General features: G+C 35.4%; 1 long non-coding RNA gene and 1 pseudogene across 1 annotated transcript; one reads left to right on the forward strand and one right to left on the reverse strand.

Annotated features, from left to right (window-relative positions):
* Positions 1–6994: 6994 nt before the first annotated feature.
* On the reverse strand, positions 6995–8263 carry LOC124455463 (annotated as a pseudogene).
* Positions 8264–10348: 2085 nt separating this feature from the next.
* On the forward strand, positions 10349–11056 carry LOC124455710. Its single transcript, XR_006951995.1, has 2 exons — positions 10349–10487; positions 10682–11056. It is a non-coding gene; the product is annotated as an uncharacterized LOC124455710 (long non-coding RNA).
* The last annotated feature ends 5184 nt before the right edge of the window (positions 11057–16240 follow it).

Below are 16240 nucleotides of genomic sequence, written 5' to 3' on the forward strand. Positions count from 1 at the left end.
GGTTTATAGATGTTAATTAGAGTAGTTCCGCCATAATGGACAATAGTACGATGGACATTATTTTCAGTTAGAGTAGATTGTATCACTGAGATTAATTGGGGGTGTTTTGAAAAAACCATTGTGCCATATTTTTCATGGAAGATGGCGTCAACAAGCGAGTAATTTGTGATGGTGTATCTCGATGATGGACTATTCTTACAACATGGGTCTCTTGTAGAAAGAGAATATCAACATTGTTGTCATGAAGACGTTTTGATAAGTATTCACATTTGGCCATGGACAATCCTTCGACATTTAAGGAGAGTAAGCTCAGTGTTGGCCCAATGTTGAGATGGGAGCCAGCTTGGCTCAATGAGCGGACCTTTTTATCTGGTTTTCTGTATTTGGACTAGTCATGAGTTTGGAGGTGTGGTTCCGAGAGTTCGACATCGAAGTTCTGAGACCGGGTTTGGATCATTCTTAGTTTTCCTTCAGTGAAGTACTTAAGCCCCTTCACGACGGCAACGTGATGATCCAGGCGCAGGGGACTTTAAGAGCAGTTGTGGCTCTATGCTTATATGTCAAGAAGACAGTTATTTTCCCATTAGAGGATTCTGAAATAAGTGAAATTGAAGCAATTTAATACAATTGCAGCCGAACGTTTGAGGATTCATTAATATGAAGATCTTTAGAATATATTTTTGAGCGTGAACACATATAAACTTGCAAACTTTAGATTATAGTATGTGCAAAGAAGTAACAGTTAAAATAGTTTCAGATTTCAACATATTTGTCGTTACTAATAAAACCCAGACGTCTGTATTCTGCACTTGTCCATTATTTTACACGGTATTGGAAAAAAACGCTCGCACGTCACGTGCTAGCTCGCATGTCAAGAACTTTGCTTTCGTGTGTTCGTACCATCCTCCTCCTGATACGTATACTGACGCCAGAAGCGAAACTAGAACGTTAATTGGAGGAAGGGTAAATATTCATGTATTCAGCTCTGCCCTGCTGACTTCTTTTGAAATTAACTCCGCAAACAAAAGAAATCAGCAGTGCAGCGCTGAATATATGAATATATAACACCTAACCAACCTTGTAGTTTCTGCCCCAGACTAAGGCACGAACGGAACGTACCTATTAGAGAAATTGATACTTGATAAGTCAGCTAGTGAATAATACGGAATATTTCATTATATTAATATTGGTGGTTTTATTGTATCGTGAAACGTTCGATAGTAAATATTGGCATAATAATTTAATGCGTGAATATAAATACTGGCTTGTCGGAGACACGATACTGAGTAGTGATTACTGCCTTTAACAAACTTTTGCAACAAAAAACATACAAGTAGTGATAAATTATGAACACTGCTTCCACTGTGCGCACTAAAATTTTCAATCTCGAAATTATATGAATAAATGCTTAGGCCCGGTTCAAACGTCGCATTTTACATGCGCCGAATCAAATCTGAGTTTTAGTCGACTAAAATAGTTTTATGCGTAGTTTGATTCAGACGTCGAATTTAATAGTCGCATTTATTATAGTTATGTTTCCACTTTTTCATAGTTTATTTATTTTCTTTTACTAATTTCCTAAAATGGCGAGCAGAAAAATGTTGAGTTTATGCATTTCAAATATGATCGTGTTAATAGGAAAAGGCGAATGTTGATGCATGTTACAGCAAATAAACTATTAGAAACGAGACGGCAGCCTCTGCAAATTTCCCATGTTTTTCTACCGTTAATTGGTCAAAAAAATGCCTTCATACGTAGCCCTCCTTATCGATCATGTCGAAGGCAAGATAGAAATTTCCCGCTGGTGGAAGAAAGTTTGGAGTATTTATTCTGATCTTCGATTCAAAAAAACATTTCGTGTATCTCGAGGAAACTTTCCTTGTACATATAAATTTTTTGCACTTTAAACAAGTGTATTTTGTTAAACTCGTGCACGAAATATAAGGGCCATTACCATCACTCGCCGCCGCCATGTTTTTACAACTTTGCGCATGGCATTTAGCATAGAAATAATTGATTTTTGCTTAGAAATATCTTAAAATAAATTATGCATTAAATTCGGCTCATGTAAAATGCGACGTTTGAATCAACATCGAATTTTCGTCGAATATTCGACTAACTCAGCCGAATATGCGACTAAAGTCGCATTAAATTAAAATCCGTCGAATTTAATTGATTCAAACGTCGCATTTTACATGCACATAATTCCCGCATTTGATTCGGCGCATGTAAAATGCGACGTTTGAACTGGGCCTTAGATAACGTGTATGCAGTCATTGTTTACATAAACAGACTCGGCATACTTTAATTGTTCTTAATTTTAGGAAATTGAATTAAATATTGAATTGTAGATGATTTTTAACTTTGTTTGAGATACCTACGTTTTCCGTTTGTGACTTTGTGAATCACATGTGTTTGCTTACTTTGTTTTGGGTAATTGTGGGACATCTGGGGAGATAAATTCATTTTTAAATTACACAGTTTGACGTTCACGTGTCAACACATGAGCATTATTAAACAAGGTTGTATCACCTTGTATGCAAATCATTCATATTTTCGCTGCCCAACTAGAAAGATGGCATTATTATCAGCGCTTAATATTTGGTTTGTGCAAATATTATTGTCCATTTTCTGTCTTCTTCTGGCATGGACGTTTTTTAGATCGCTTAAAGCAAGAAAGAGCATAAATGGAAATAACAGACGACGTTTGGATTTCTTGGAGAATTTTACTGAAATCTTGTCGCATTCATTTGATGGCCATGGCAATATGGCGTGTTGTATATCGCTGTCATCTAAACAAAGTTTGTCTTTGAAGCACGTTCACGATGCTTTAGTATTGCTGGTTAAACGTCAACCAATGTCGCGAGCAGTCATAGCGACGAAGGCCGACGGAGAAAAGTATTTTGAAATCAAAAATGTGGAAGAGACAATCGCGTTATTTGACATCACAACAACCGATGCTAAAATTTCTCAGTGGAAAGATTTAATGTTCAAGCACACTTCAACTGTACACCAAAACTCTTTGCCATGGAAAGCTGTTATATTTAAGGAAGAACTAAATGAAACATCCCACGAATATTCAAATATGATAATGTTTGGAATGAACCATGCGTGTTTTGATGGTGTTTCCTCCGTCAAATTTGTAAAACAATTTCTGAGTAACATGAATGAGATAGCAAGTGGTGTCAGCAATGTCGACAAAGATGTAACAAGTCTCGAGCTATTACCTAGCGCGCACGACTTGGTAATACAAAACAGATTCGGTCATTCTTTGTTTCGGTTCGTTGTTTCATATTGTGGACTTCGTCCAATATTGGAATTTCTTTTGACAAAACTAATTGCTTATGTTGTTAAAAACAAACCAATAAATCCATACTACCAAAAGTACCCACCACTAGAACCTGATGACATCCCTGCAGAGAAACTTCAGCGGTTAAATATAAGAACATTTAACGAACAAGAAACCAAGTCAATTATTGATTCCTGCAAAGCTTATGGTTGTACAGTAACAGGAGCAGTAACGGCTGCTGCTCATCTGGCATTTTACGAGTTCTTAGATGAAAAGAATAAGAAGAAAACGAGCTTAGAAACTTTATTTCCTTTCAACAATCGTTTATTCGGTAACCCAAAAGCCCCAGAAGATTACCTCTGCTTTTTTGTCTATTTCGCTACCTATTACTTGAAGTATAGTAAAACTGATCCTGATGACTTTTGGATGATGGCTAAAGAAAGTACAACCCAACTAAAACAGATTGTGAAAAATGAGTCTTTTGTCAAGGAAATGTCGTTATTAGGTGTTCTGAATCCAAACTTGCTCGTGAACATTTATTACAATAAAGAAGCTTATTTAAAAGCCATCAGCAATGTTATATCTAGTTATGGCGTCTTTACTTTTGGGCGTGAACAAGAAATTCCAATGACGTACACCTTGAATGATTGTTTTATACTTCCCATCGATCATCGTAACAACACTGTGTTTACCCATTTTCTGTATACAATTAATGGAAAATTGACATGGATTGTAAAATCTGATACAACCCTTCCAGATGCGCATGCTCAACAATTCAGTGAATTCTGCTTTAATACAGTGCTCGACAAGAGTTGCAGTACAGAGAAAAAATAAAGTCGTAGGATAGCATTCTTATATAATATGATCATGCTGTTTGTTTTGATGACATTCTCACTAAAAGCTAGAAACATTGTTTTACACTTTACAGTACAATTTTTTAGAATTGCTTGCTGGTTTCAGACAAAGCGTTGACAATTTCACGGTCTAATTGGGGGAAATATAAGACTTATACTCTTTTATTTTTAGAATAAATAATTTGCAAAATTGAAATGTTTAGATTTTAACAACCCACAGATGTCGTGCTGTTCTGTCCTAACGTGGTATAATGTGTACCATGCCGTACTATGCTCGAGCAAACATACTTTGACCTTTTAAAGGGATACTTGTATAATCCGGATTACAACTGTTTTTTATCGTCACGAGTCATTCTGTTACAATTTTGAAATCAAAGCAAATTAGTTGCTTTCATTTTAAATGTTTTCGGTATTATATATTTTGAAATTAATATTGTGAATTTATATATATTGTGAAGTGTTCAAGAAGATTTATCTGATGATAACTAATGAATCGCTTCCATTTGAAAAGTTCATTTAATGCTTTGCTAACTCCCTACTGGAAGGCTCATGTGATCAGCCATAAGTCGTATTTTTTGTTGCGTGGTTAGTCTATTGCCGTAATTTTTTAGGTTTACTTCAAATGGCGAACTCCTCATGTGCCGAACTTAATACAACGCATTAAGTACATGACAAGCACGACGTATGAATCAATTAAGTTCGGCGATTTTGATCGACTCAAGGATATCGCTCGGCTGGGCTTGCCGTGCCTAATGTATTAAGTTCGACATGGCACGTTGTCAATTCAAACGGCGACTTTCTCATGTGCCGAACTTAAAAAAGCGACGTGAAACGAGTAGAAACGTTATCACCCTATTCGTGCGTACATATCCTACTCAATCCATGATCTAAACCCGAGTAAACTGGCGCGAATTTTATGGCGCTCATTTGTAAACAACATGGCTTCTTCATCACGACAAAGCCAATCGATTGTTGACTGTAATTTTTGCCAAAAAGAAACGAAATACAAGTGTATAACTTGCAATAGTCCAGTTTGTAACCGTTGTAGTTTGTTTCAAGACGATGAGGAAACTATTGGTTGGGAGGCTGGAGTATCTGTTGGATATTGCCCAAATTGTGAAGGGAATTGTACCACCGATAAGCATCCAGTCGAATCACCGGAGATAGAAAATCATTCCAATCCGTATGATTCAAATACTTTTTACGCTGAAAGCCGAGAAACTTCAACACCCTCTCCGTTGATTGGAAGAAAAAGGTTAGACCTAAATAATTATTGTTAAAGCCCCAAGAAATATAATGGTTTTCTTTTATTCAGTATACCGTATTCGTACTAATATTTTGACCAATATTTTACTGTGGCTCAACTGATGATGAATCTGAAGTTAATGATAGTGACAAAGGTTCAAAAAAGAAAGCTGGCAGGAAAGCCTTGTGGACCGAGAACGTTCTAAATGATTTTATCGATATTGTTTCTAACAGTGATTACTACAAGAAAAAATTAATTTTCACGAATACAAAAAAACCAAAAGAATGGTAATATATACGAAAATATTTTGACAGAGCTTAAAGCAAGGTGCCATGAAAGAAAAGAAAACATAGACTTTACTGTGTCTCAAATGCGTAATAAATTTAAGAAATGCACTGGAGAATGCAAACATGCTGCAATGACCATCAAAACTGCTAGTGGCATAATACGTTTCCAAGAAGGCAAAGGCTATGGTATATGGTTCAAGCAGTTGTTTCAGCTTGTTCAATCAAGAGACTCTTGCAGACCTGAGATGGCAATAGAACCTTCATTTTCAAGTGATATCAGTAGCTCTAGCTCCAGTGGTAATCCTTCTCTGATTGACCTTGAAGAAGAGGAAGAAATTAGACAGTTGGAAGAAGGTGAAGATAGTGTGAAAAAATCATTTGTTCCCATGAAGAGGAGAAAATTGTCAACAAAAGACAATGTTGGTGAAGCTATAGCTCTTTTAAAGACTATGGTGGACAATGATCCATCCAAGGAGCTGCTACGTTTCATGCAAGATGAAGCTGAAATAGCAAGAAAGCATGAAATTGAAATGACCAAGCTTTTTCTTAATTGTCTAACTTCATCAAATGGTGCAAATCATTCCTGGTCACCACATCAATATAACTCACCATTTCCACCACAACCCAATATTCAACCAATGCCAAACTTTCAACCAATACCAAATTTTCAACAAGAACCGAATATCCACTCATCAGCTAATCTTCAGCAGTATCAAAAGTGAAATGCGAGATAGAGATTCAGTAAGAGAATTGCTACAAATGAGAGCATGTCCTAAAGTCAGGGATACTTCCAAAGAAGCAGCTGATATAAGAAATGCTTTGGAGGAAAAACTTTGGTTGGAGAAGGAGACTGGAGAAGTGGTTTAATTTTTTTGACTTTTGAAAAAAAAAGTTCATTTTCATATATTGAACAACACATTCAGCAGGTGTCATTCAGCAAGGTGTCATTCAGAAAGTCATTCAGCAGGCACTCCAAACTTTAGCAATAGTCATTCAGACTATGATCTCAAACAATACCAATCTTTATAGAAATTATGTATGTGAATAAAAATAACATATAATGGCATTTATTATGCCCTGAAGCACTTGCAATGTTTAATTAGTTCTTATAATTCAGTTGTGTTGTTGATAAAGACATTTCAAGTAATAAAGATATTTTTTACTAATTGCTACACAAACTTTATGTTGTTATATTATCAAAATGTTCAAATCAAATGTTATTTGTGCACAATGAAGCATTATATATCACTTTAGTTAAGATTGAGAATTAGAAAGTACCAAAAAATTAATTTTTTATGAATGTGTTGTTCAATATATGAAAATGAACTTTTTTTTCAAAAGTCAAAAAAATTAAACCATTTCTCCAGTCTCCTTCTCCAACCAAATTTTTCCCCCAAAGCATTTCTTATATCAGCTGCTTCTTTGGAAGTATCCCAGACTTTAGGACATGCTCTCATTTGTAGCAATTCTCTTACTGAATCTCTATCTCGCGTTTCACTTTTGCCAGGATCTTGTGAAAGATCCAATTTTTTTGAGATAGTATCTTTCTTCATTAAGCAAATGTTATGGAGGACCAGGCAAGCCAGGACAGTCATTCTGACACTTTTTCTATTACTTTCACATTTTCTGTATAGCACACGCCACCTTCCTTTAAGCTGTCCAAAAGCACCCTCTGTGCACGGCTTAGTCTGTAATTATAATACCTTTTCACCATTCGTGCACGGCTTAGTCTGTAATTAAAATACCTTTTCCTTTCAGAAAGGACAGCATCTGTATAAGGCTTCATAAGCCATTTGGTAAGTGGAAAAGCAGAGTCAGCAACTATAAGTGGCTGGACTGTTTGCTGACCAATTGCTTTCCAAATTGCTGGCAAATAGTCTCCTTCCTGAATACTAGCCCACAGCTCTGTGGATTAAAAAATAATAGCGTCGTGTGAGTTACCTGGGTAGCCACAGCTTCTCCAAATAAATCTATAGTGGGAGTCAACCAATGCCATAAGAACAATAGAGTAAAAGCTTTTAAAGTTGTGAAACTCTTTGTTTGCTTCCTGACCACCTGGTGGGCACTTTTTAGAAATGTGGCAACCATCAAGGGCTGTCCAACAACAAGGGAACTGCCAAAAGTGTTCCATATCAATCATTGAATCTTTGAAATCTTGATCAGACTGTGGCATTAACTGTTTGACAAATTTGTCCCAGAGATGTTCAACGATGGCTTTGCAAACTTCATCAGTAATAGAACATACGGTGGAAACACCAACCCCAGTCAATTCTGCAATTGTATAATAATATGTTCCTCTTCCAAGGCGATACAAGCAAACAGCTAGTCGAACCTCTGGAGGAATGGGCTCTTCAACTATGTGTTTCTTTTCGAGTACGTGTCTTAGGCGAGCAAGAATAAACAGAAACGTTTCCCGAGATATTCTAAATGTTTTCTTGAATCTCACTGCAGAATAGTTAACCCAAACAAGATTCCACCATCCTTTATTTCTAGCAAGTCTCCGACATGATCGAGGCGTTATTGATGTTGAACGCGGGTTTTGCGAGAATAAACACAGAATCAGGGTGATCGCAGCTCTGATTGCCATGATTCTTCTATTAATCAATAACTGAATAAAACAATAAAGCATTCTCCTTCGATTTTTGGCACGCTCTAGCATATGTTGCATAAAAATGATCTGTCTTTGTGCTATTTTTGTTTTCGCCATATTGAAAATCCCGCTATTTATTTGAGCATGCGCGCTGTATAAACGTTGACGTAAGGAACGAAAGGTCATATGAAGGAATTAAGTTCGACTGAACAGACCTTTTCAAGGTTATCGCAGCCATATTGCAGGGGGTGCAAAAACATTGGGACGAGCGCGCAGTCACGCATGGTGTTCATATAAATTACTAATAAATGCGCAAAAAGTACCTATATACATATTGTCCATTCCTTTCAAAAATATTTCTCAAACTCGTCCATTTTAATAGTTGAATTATTATTTGCGACTTTTTATACACGCGAGTCCAATTTTGTGGTAATCAAAAAGCGGAAAGTTAAAGAAAACATTTGTTTTCTTTGAACAACTTGACCGTCGTTTGAGCGATGTTCTTGAGTTCGCAACACACGCACATGTCTATATCAAAGTCAGCAAGTATCACGAGGAACTCTTCTACGGCAAACTTTTATTAGTATTTCCAATTATTTGTAAAGTGGCATTGCTATTTTTATTATTATGTATGGCAACTTAACAGCCAGAAGAAGAAACAGCCAAGTATTCAAAGAAACACTTAAAACTGTTAGTCGATAGCAGGCCGGTGTGAAACTTTACATCATACTCTCTCGTCAACTGTTCAAATTCCAAAGGGACAGGGAGTAAAGATGCCTCAGATTTTGCTGGATTTCCATCAAAACTTGAATCACAATACTCGGTGTCATAGGATTGATGAGGACGCTTCAATGTCGTCCATGTTTCTCCTCCTTTACGTTTAAGCGGAGTCCTCGATTGCTCGTACTCTGATAGCGTAATAAAAACCGAAGGATAATCCGTTCCGCGGTTATTTGGGGTTCTTCCCAAGGGAAAATAATTTGAGCAAACTAAAGTACCTTGTGCACCAGGCTTTGGATTAAAGTCATCGGCTCTGCTGTTTGCAATTTGTTTTCGCCAAATTTCAGCAAGTGCTTTATCTTTGGGCCACTTATGGAAAACTAAATTTTCTACGTGAGACCTCTTAACTTGATAATAGGGATAGCGTTTATCATTATCGCAATATCCAACTGCACAACGCGCATTTTTTACCATTTCGGCTATGAGTGCTCACGGCTGCTCGGCTAGTTTAGGGTTTAGTTCGTTTGACTCGGCTTATGAGTTCCGCACATTTGCGAAGTCAAGAACATCGCTCAAACGACGGTCAAGTTGTTCAAAGAAAACAAAGGTTTTCTTTAACTTTCCGCTTTTTGATTACCACAAAATTGGACTCACGTGTATAAAAATCGCAAATAATAATTTGATTATTAAAATGGACGAGTTTGACAAATATTTTTGAAAGAAATGGCCAATATGTATAAGGGTAATTTTTGCGCATTTATTAGTAATTTATATGGACGCCGTGCGTGACCGCGCGCTCGGCCCAATGTTTTTGCACCCCCTGCAATATGGCTGCGATAACCTTGAAAAGGTCTATTAAAATCGACGTTTGAATCAAATTCCTATTTTGCCGTGCTCTGCCGAACTTAATAGTAATTTGGCAGGGCACATGAGAAGTTCGCCGTTTGAACTAAGCCTTAGCGTTCTCACGTAATGCTACCTCAATCAGTAATGGGAAATTTCCTCTGAGTTTTGTATCTGAGTTTGAATCTACCTGATACGCATATTCCTGCAACACGGAATCATTACAATCAAATCCAAATCAAAAGCAAATAGTGAAATTCTATCATTTAGATGACCAACATAAGATATTTCATTTAGAATTAGTACTATAGAAGCTAATAAAATCAATACTGACAACTACAGTGTTATTTTACACTTTCAATTTTTGCACAATTAAATGCCAAACTTCAAAGGGTGACAGTTTTTTATACACACTCAAGGACGTCGCTAGAACGTCAATCGGGCCTGAAATTCATACATTCAGTGAAAAATCTGTCCCCTACTTGTACCCAGTTCTTAAGTGCGCATCTTTATGTCCGCCATTATTCCAACCAGATAAACTGGCCAGAATATATATAGATTAATATTATGAAGAGTTGTTTTTCGAAAATTTGACGAATTTAAATTCACTTATGGACAAAATTCTTAATGCCATCGGATAGGATACCAAGCATATGAGGTGAGAAACAGTTTTGTTGTAAAATACGTTCTTCAAATATAATTTTACGGGTCTTATAGTTTCTTGCCTTGAATTGTATGCGAGATCCATGTTTAGAACGTCTCTTATATTGAACGGCAGTTGCCCTAAGAATTTATAATTTAGGACAAAAGTAATAAATATATTTAGTGTGATTCCATTTCTGTATTTTCTAGTAAAGAGTTTCCTAGTAGAATGGTCAACGGATTTGATAGAAGCAATAAAACGACCTACTGTGCGTAAAGAACGTTCTTCAGATGAAGACGTTATTTGTATAAAATTTGGACTAAACTAATTTATATTTGATTCTTGAATCGGGGCTTTTTATTTGCAATGTAGCTTGTCTGCATAATTGTAATTGAAAGTTTTTATTTGTAATTGTATGTTGAGTTCCTGTGGCTATCATGTCTGTCAAATTTGTATTAACTTACAAATAAAGATGTTTTTGTTGTCTTATTTTAATAAACAATATATGAAATTACAATTTTTTAAAGAATGAAGTTATTGATAAATTGTTACAATTAAATTAACAACTTTGCCATTATGTCAAACATATTGTCAAGCTCCTACAGCTTACCTCTTTGGTTAAACTTCACTTGTGAGTTGTGACCAACAATTGTATGTGAAAAATGATTAGAATTATATTTGATTCACCGCATTGATCAACCAGCAGAGAGAAATTATTGCAACAAAGGCCTCGAACATTTAATTTTTGCTAAAATCCATAAGCTTCATTCAATAAATTAAAATGTTTATTGTAAGTAATCATGTCGCTAACAGAACTTATTCTGACATAAACCAGTTATAGTTACTCTTAATGCCATTATTTAAAGCGTAATACTTTACACAGTAATATGTTTACCAAAAAGTGAAACACAGATACACCAGAAAACTTTTTTAAAACATTTGACAGGGGGAAACTGTGCCAAGCCAACACCAATCCAATTCACAAAAGCATTCAGGAAACTTTTTATGTTCACTTCTCACATCATCAATAAGCATCCATGTCAAATATATAAATAATCTCCTGATTGAATTTAAAAAGGCAGAAATAACAAAGTTAAGTCATGTGGACCATATGGCAGTATTTGTTTTACAAATTGCTATTCAAGCACTCTATTGGTGGAGGCCAACATGCTGCTGCTTATGTTCCAACTTGCTCAAAAAGTCATTCAAGCTTCACAAGTCACAACTGTGATGAATACAAAATATTTTGGCATCAGATGACTTTCATAGTGGCCATGCAGCATCGCTTCTGATAGTTTACAACACCTGGGTAGACAATTTTGGTGATTCGAATGTCCTGCCAAACGTTGTTTGCAATATATAAACTAACTGGAGGATAATTTGATTTGTCACTTGTTTCAGCCACGACCGAGATTTCAAATGCTAGAACAAATATCTTCAGAATCTGCAGAATTCTTATATGATAGAATTAAAACTGACGACCAACCATATACCGAGTACGCATCTCGTCAGATACATATCTACTTTGTAAATATTCCGAATAAACCCTCATTTATCAAAACGGACGTCGAATTAATGATAAATTGCTGAGAGCTTGATGTGTTAACTGTATCCACACAAAAATTATTAAAAAAATGGCCAACCTATAGAAATATTTGGGTTTATTTGCCAAAACCCATCCGTAGAACTATATATTATATTACGATCTGGCTGCATTTATCTGGCTGGAAACATGGCCGCCGTGTAAAGTTCCTGGATGCTGGGGACACGAACATCAAAGGTTCCGACATCGAGTGGCGTTTCTGTATGTATCTATTCTGTGCTTTAGTTGTGCCCACGAGCGGATCCAGCGTGATGCCACTGATTCACTGATCTGAAATAGACTGGATAAGGCATCTTATTGCAAAAATTGGAGCCGAAAGTAAATCTGCCCGAATCGAAGTTGGGGACACATTTTTCTATAGATTTGTATTACAGAATCACAGTTTTTGCAATATTTTACCTTTTACGCGTTTCTGATCGGGCAAGTTTTCTTATCACAACTATAGAAAGATAAGAAGAATACTTTGGAAGAAAATTAACGGTTATTACGACTTTATAAACGCTGTGAAACTTGATACACAAATTTGAAGGAGTGAACAACTTTGATGTTATTCAAGCTTTTTCTGAATAAGGCGTATGATTCTTCACTGAATATCGATTCAAAATACAGATATAATGATCCTAGACTAAAATAGTGTAGAAATAATGTTTGTCAACGATCTACATTCTTATCAGAAGCGAAAGGTGTTATCGCACAAATTTGGACTTGGTTGTCTGGTCACTCTGGTGTGGGGAAAGACACATGATTCATAAAAGTTCTATTGGTTCTTTTCAAATCCTGCAAGATCAGGCACCCAAATTGGTACCTGACCTGGTTGTACTTTCCTCTGAGTTAGCGGCAATATAGGATCTACACTAGGAAAATTTGTTACTTTTTTCAAGATCAAAATCCTTTTATAAATATAATACTTGTATGACTATTGACAAGATGTAAAAATTTGATAAATACTCCTCAATCAAATTTAAATAAGAGACTACAGAAATCTTTCAATAGCTATATAAGAGGGACTAGAATATGCTTCCTGATAAATGAACACTTTACTGAGAAGAAGTATTTTGAATGAACAATAGCAATTGGCAATTTTTACTATGTATAGATTTGATTATTGCTGAAAAGCCTAGCCGAAAATCATCATTGAATGATGTTTGCCAGCTGTAAAAAGATTGTAAATTAAATTAGATTAAATCAAAAGTTAAGCTGTCAATTGGGCATGTCTTTAAAACTACATGATATAATAGACTTGGTCAGTTACTCCATAAATATAAAATAATGTTGCAGTTTAGGAGTTGTTTTTCTTGCCAAATTTACTTATCAGTAAATCAGTGCTCAAAGGCCATACTCAAAGGATCCCTGTATTTTTTTGTATAAAATAGTTTTTGGCTCAGTTGGTTGAAAAGAACAAGTTTTTCCAAATTATGTGGACAGCATTTGTTCACAACATTGTTCATGTCCTCAAAAATGTTAGTTAAATTTTGATCAAGATCACAGAAACTCATTCTTATAAACAACAAATAACTTACTAACATATAGAACCCACAAACAGACCAAGTAGTCTTATATGAGTATATTATATGGTTTTAAAGATTTACCAAATTAAAGTCGTCATTTTCATTTCTGATAATAATAAAAATGGTTGACTGCAGGGGCGGATCTAGAGTATGTCAAATCCGTCGCGCGACTGATGTTTGAAATTCAAAAATTACCTATTCATTTTAATTAAATATTCATTAACTATTCTTACTTTATTATCGCATTTACTTCGTGATAAAATTACAGCTTTATTTATTATTGAAAACTAATGACTAATCCAATGAATAGCTCGATGGTAACGAGATCAGTTGAATTTTAATTGACCTGGAATAACCGACTGATAGGCGGGGTGGCTTGACTGGTTCGACTGATAAAGGAGTCTATGAACGCCAAAAGCGCTTATTTTATTGGTCAATGGCCAGATCAGTGGACAGTCTGGAATGGTCTCAACCGATAAGAGGTGTGGCCGGACGTATAAAGGAGTTCAATGGCTATCTTACAATTGGCTTATTTGAATTTTTGTTTTATTGTGATTGGTTTGACGGATTTCGACTGATAGCCAACTGAACTAACATAGTCAAGCTCACTGTCTGAATTGAATGTTTATCGTTTCATAGTAATTTTTATAAGCAGGATAGAAACTAAACTACAATCAGATAGAATTTATGGAAATCTTTTAAAAATTCATATATTGACATGAATGCTGCTGTACAAACTGTGAATTTTTTCAAGAGGGTGAAAAATTTATGGATAAATTGTAAATGCTTGGCAAAGACGATCTCGCGAGCGACATTTCAGTCATTGATGTTCAAAAGAAAGCCAACATTGTTTTTAGTTTTATCAGCAGAAATTTACATCCAAAATCGTAAGTAAAGGACAAGAGAAGTGTATGCATGAATGTAATATATCAAAGTCAATTTATGCGAGTGTGTGATGCGATTTATGTCAATATGGCGTATGGTAAGCAGATTGATGCTTCTTACAATTGTTGTTGCCGAAAGACTTTTAGCTATGATTTCTTTAGTGTTTGGGGAATCGTGACCGTTATATGGCAGCAAAATCCTACATTCCTGCAAATATATTTCAATGGAGAAAAAATCTGTAGCCATAAGGCGCCATACTATTATTTACTTTATCATAAACAAATATTTGGGGCTTTTCAGTTTATGATCATTGATCATTCAATCATTGGACAGTTATACTACATATTGTTTAAGATTTGAGAAAACTAACATTGATTACATTAGAAGCTGTTTACTATAACCTGTGATTTTGAGTCTTCTGATCCACGAGGCTTTTTATTTTGACCTGAGTATTTCACATATAAATGAAATGTTGTCCCATGTCACATATTGTCCCCTTTACAGTCAATTAAAGAATAAGATATTGACGAGCATTCTAAAATTAGATTTTTCGTTTGTGGCCACAACGCCTGCATGATTTGTCACGATGACTGTAGACAACATACATGCAAGGGAGAAACTAGAACGCTAATTGGGGAGGGGGGTGTAAATATTCATATATTCAGCTTTGCCTTGCTGATTTCTATTGAATTTAACATCGCCAACAAAAGAAATCAACAACAAGTCAGAGCTAAGTATATGAATGTTTACACCACCCCCAATTAGCATTCCAGTTTTGCCTATGCATACACGGCCAAATTGTCCTCGTAAGGAACGCAACAAGGCCTAAAATGTGTAATTTTTTGCCTATTTTAATCAATGTTTTTTGCTTCCCTCTCAGACAATAATCGTTACTGGTATTCTATCTTATTATTAATCCAAGCGTAATAATATATTTTTTAAAATTTTTTGACAGTAGTGCAGTCATTGGTAGATTGCTATCATAATGCATAGTCTATCATGAAGTAGCACTTAACGATACTGCAGCATGTACTGCATTGTTTGTATTGTGTTATTTACATTTTTATCGTTACGACGACACATTTGTCATTTTCAGTAGTAAAGCAAGTTATTTTACGGTAAAACCTTTTTAAATGTCTTAAAGCTTCTTCGTAAATTTTCAAGATTCATTTATCTGCAGTTATCGAATGTGCATAACAGCATATATTTAATTGAAATTAAGATATTTTTTAAACAACAACATTTAAAGACCAATTAAATTAATGTCTTAAAATGCAAAACTCTCATTTTCAGCTTCCATTGCTGGCAATACAGATGTAATTTACAAAGTCACAAACATTTCATTTGATGATTCCATTTGTGTTGGGAAATCTATTTTAATATTATTTAATGTACATCATGGATCATAGTGCAATGTTAAAGATTAACTGCAATGTCTAATTCTTTCAACGCAACGAAGAGAAAGAAGCCGGTTGCCGAGTATCGAAAATTAAAGAAAGCTAGACAAGAAGAAATTGCAAAACTTGGGGAAGTTTTGCTTGATTACTTTATGATACAAAATGACCCACCATGCATTTTGTCACAAACAACAGAGGAGTTAGAATTAAAACTCAGGGAAACGCCGAGCATCAGTGAAGACCTTAAACAAGTGCATGCGCAAGAAAAATCTGAGTCGATAGATGTAAACGATCAAGATGAGCATACTTTCAAATCAATCAAAAGCTATGATTCTGTTGGTGAATGCCATGAATTTGACAGCTTTGTTAATTCAA

The sequence above is a fragment of the Xenia sp. Carnegie-2017 genome, unplaced genomic scaffold (genome assembly GCF_021976095.1).
Source record: "Xenia sp. Carnegie-2017 unplaced genomic scaffold, XeniaSp_v1 HiC_scaffold_4, whole genome shotgun sequence".
NCBI lineage: Eukaryota > Metazoa > Cnidaria > Anthozoa > Malacalcyonacea > Xeniidae > Xenia > Xenia sp. Carnegie-2017.